Raw genomic sequence first — 4,620 nt, forward strand, 5'->3', positions numbered from 1 at the left:
AGGGCTGACCTCAGACACACAGGTGAGGACTTCCTGTTTTCACAGGCGGATGTGAGTCGTCACCAAGATGGCTGTGCGTGGGCAAGCGCGTCCACGTGCACTCCCGCGTGTCCATGTTTATCTGTGTGTGTTTGTGTGTGTGTGAGAGAGAAGGTGAGGGATGGGAGATGGAGAGAAACTGCATACAGAGTTGGCACAGCGCAGAAACTTGCCGTCTCTTTCAATTTGATATCATTTCTATGAACAAATCAAATTTTCGACTCAAAACACTGCAGCTTTTTTTATCTGCCATTATTGACAGCTAAATTATTTTTCCCTCACACTAACCATTAGGGAAAGAAACGAGATATAATCTCAGAATCATATTGTTTTGACAAGGGAATCTTTTATAAGAGTTTATTTTCAGTCAAGTGTTCCGTCCCCTCGGCAGCACGACTGCCTCGCAGCAATCAGTCCACCTTCAAAACCTTTTACTTTTAAAAATGATATGCCAAAACAAAGCTTTAAGAAACAATTGAAACTTGGACTAAATAGTTAGAACAGGTGTTAAATGATCTCGCGTTTAAGTCGTTTACTGAAAATGAGACCCGGTAATAGACTTTGCGGGCATTAGACAAGATTTTCTGAGTTGCTCCTTTGCTAAGATTTTATTCCCCGTCGCAGTCCCTCAGTTACACTAATGCTGGAGGAGAATCCTCAAAGGACACCACAAAGTAGCTTATTAAAGTTTTAAAGATAAAAAAAAAATGAGTGCCCATGTATCAGTCTGCAGGAAAGAGTGCAGGAGGAGAGAAAAAAATGTCATCCTGCTCAAAGTCTCATAACCTCAAGATTTGGTCATTGTCCTATTTTAAGGATTACATGCTTCTCTAATGGTTAAGAAGATTAGACCACATTGGGGCTTATGAATCCCTTTCAAGACACATCTATATGAACTGAGAAGTGTGCAGTGATTACGGTGCAATCCAGCTTGTTAGGGTGCGAATCAAGACAAAAAAATTGCCATGTTGGACACAGATATGACAAAATATTCCCAAAGCAAATATTTTTGAAACAGATTATTCTGTATGAACTGGGTCACGGTTCCTTATGTTCATTACCCAACTGCAGTAACACTCCCATTTGTTCTGGAAAGCTGTCGCCGGGGATGACGGAGCCAGTGCTTTGACAGGGGTCACGACCCATGGGATCAAGCGCTCTGCTCGTTGAGTGGGCAGCGACACGGGGCCCCTGAAATCCTGGTGGCGGCCGCGAATAACCCTGCTGAGAGTTTGGTGGAAACGCGTACATAAAGCCAGGCGACCGAGTTTGCAAGGCCAGCTCTGAAAATGTGTATCGTGTAGAGCACGTGCACTTATGTTGATCAGTGTAGGCAACTTAATACAAATACATGCAAATGTGTAGAGCAGTGGCAGTTTTAAAATGTCAGTGTTTCCTCGTCACAATATCGAAAGCTCCAGCACCTTCAGATATTTCAGTGTTAGGTTTGATCGCACACAGAAGATAAATAGCACATTTGGATACATATCATGAATATCAAAATGTTAATAATTTATTCACAACTCTGATACCAGACTGGAGCCTGTGATGAACTCTGCTCCAGCCTCCAGTGTGTACCTCTCACGAATTTGCGACTCTAATTTACATTCGAGCAGCAGAGCTGAGTTGGTTTTCTGAAAAATGACAACCTTAGAAAAACAGAGAAGTCCTTTAGCAGCACTTACCACTGATCTGAAGTTTTCCTCGCAATCCTCATAAACTCCTCTCGTCTAGACTGCCTGAAAAAAAGAAAGAAGACATTTTCTATTTCTTTTTTTTGTGACTTGCAATTTTATTATTATTTTTCTTTTTATGCAAATGATCATACACCATTGCATACAGAACCAAGTCTGCAGCAACAACCGCACAACCCAGTCACCCATTCCTGGACAGGTGGTTCTCCTGGTTTGAAACTTTCTATTTTCTAACCTCAATCCCAAAGTAGATAAATCATATTTCTTAAAATCCAAACAAGGATGTTAGCCAGAAATTACATATTACAATAAAAATATTGTCAGTTATATATTGGTGTTGCTTTCCAATATTTCATATCTTGATACAAAATAGGGATGCAACTCACTGATGTTCTTATCCATCCCTTCTGGTTTTGGGAAATCTATGACTTTACTCGATCGCCTCTGTCCCTGTATGAACTCTTTTAACAACTAAAACCAAATTTTTTTTACATGAGCAGTACTAAGTATTAAATTGGTAAATAGGAAATGGATAAGAAAAAAACCCCCATTAAACTTTGCACAATAATTGAAATGTACAATTTTCTGAACTGTAATACTTCTTGGTTTTATCATTGTCATGCTTAACTGGAAGTAACACGTGTGATCAAGGACTTCATATGTGCATTTAAAAAAAAAAATCCAACTTCTTGGAGGCTCCTAACACATGGTTCAGTCATTTCTGTAATTTATTGTGTAAGATGTCAGTAATATTATCATGCCAACACCAGGCCATACAGGCACACTGTACACTCCACTGCCAACACAGTCTCATTGATTATTAATTCATTGGATAATTTATTCATTTATGACCTTATCATAGTTGTCTGGAAGGAGACGGTGGTTTTACCAGACTCAGAGCAGATACTAATATTTTTTTCTTCTGCTTCTCTCTCACTTTGCTCAGCTTCAGGCGTGATCGTCACCGCAAACAGCAACTGACTTGCTCAGATGGTGTGAATGATAATGGTCTCTGTAATGAGACATCTGTCACTTGTAGCCTGTTGATTTGGCAGTTACGTAAGTGAGGCTGGGTTAAGATTAGCCATTCCTTCTATAAATATACTATGTATATATAGATATAGTATATATATATATTTGTCGCACATAATGCTTTATGGAGCTACTTTAGTTGACCAAAACATTTACTATTAAAACTACTATTTACTATGTTATTCATTTGATTTTAACACAGACTTATAGTTTTAAACTATTTATTGATTCAGTTTTACTTTTTTTTCCCCCGAAATATAATAACTAAAAATATAGTGGTGATGCACAACTTATATAGATTTCATGCCTTATGTTCTAAAGCAAATGGTTTCTTGTGATATGAATATCAAAGTTTGCCATCACTATCTACAAATGTAGTAGACCTACCGTATGTGACGTACTCTTCCTGACGACAAACATCCACAAATCCTCTTGGAAATAACACTTCTTTTCTTTTTTTTTAACTGACGCTCCGGCAACCGTCTCATCATCATCATCTTCCGCAAGATACTGGAAGATTTTGAAGAAGGACCTGGAGTGATGAATACTGAAAATACTCACTGACACTACCTCATCATTCCAATGCCTGCACACGGTTAAGAGCCAGTTACATGAAATTATAAGAAAATAATATAGACTGTAAACTAATGTTTGTTCTACGATATAAAAACTGGCCTCGTTTTTTTCAGTATCGGAGTACTGGTGCTGATATCTGCACATCCATTTATACAATGCAAAGATTAATTTCTACCTAATATTTTTAACAAAATGCAAACAAACCGACTTGAAGTTTCAGTCACAGCTAACTAACTAACTAACTAACTAACTAACTCTGTGGCAAATGTGTACTTTTTGTTCACATCCACAGAAGACCCCAATTAGCCTATCGGGCCCTTTAGTGCCAAACCTTAGCGCACGATTTTCTCCCAAGACCACGAAAAAAGACAGGACAGACTAATTCCATAGTTAACCTTTCGTTTTCTTTCTTTTTTTTCCATATTGTACTATAAAACTAAAAAACAAAAAACTCTCAACTCTCTTGCAGGGTCACCATGTGTGGAAGGACATAGATTAGCTTCTAAATCCCTCTGGGTTCTGTTTGTGCTTATTGATAGTCAGCACTGCCACATCAAATTGCACTTTTTTTTTAATAGATCATCTCTTAATTGTAAGTGTTGTGGCAGTGGTCCTAAGAAAACAATCCACCCTACGTGTGTTCAATAAAGGGGATCGAGTTGGGGGTAAAAAATGATGCTTGATTCACCTCATCGCTTCTCTTTTTATCCCTCCACAGAGTCATTTGCAACACAGTGATCCTCATTTGTCAGAGTCCATGGAGCGTTGGAGCTAAAGTACTCCCACGGTGCACTAGTTCTCCATAAAATCACTGACATGTCTAATGACGCACGAAGTTAAAGCAATGTTTCACTCATTTCTGGGCTGTTACAAAACGGACACACAGCAACAACACTGGTTGCAGGGAGACTGTATTCAGACACCTTCATCGCCCTCTGCGAGACCCCCCAACTAACACGGCTAAGTAGGTAAATGTGATTGAGTATCGATCCAAGCTGTGCTGGGTTAGAAACCCCCCCCCCCCCAATTCATCCACTGAAAGGACACAGAGAGAGAACAGTTAAAATGTCCTCGGGGGACCATCCCCCGAGTTTTCATTCACTCAGTTATCTAAAAATATTTTCCATGGCATACTTACGTTGACCTTCAAACTCCAGTGGGGCAACAGCTCCACTCAATGGACAAAGGGAAATATTATCTGTGCTACCCAGGTGTTGACTGTGATTTTTTAAATTTTTAATTCTGTGCCATGTAATATTAAAGAGAGACACTGAGACAA

The sequence above is a fragment of the Scophthalmus maximus genome, chromosome 2 (assembly GCF_022379125.1).
Source record: "Scophthalmus maximus strain ysfricsl-2021 chromosome 2, ASM2237912v1, whole genome shotgun sequence".
Classification (NCBI taxonomy): Eukaryota; Metazoa; Chordata; class Actinopteri; order Pleuronectiformes; family Scophthalmidae; genus Scophthalmus; species Scophthalmus maximus.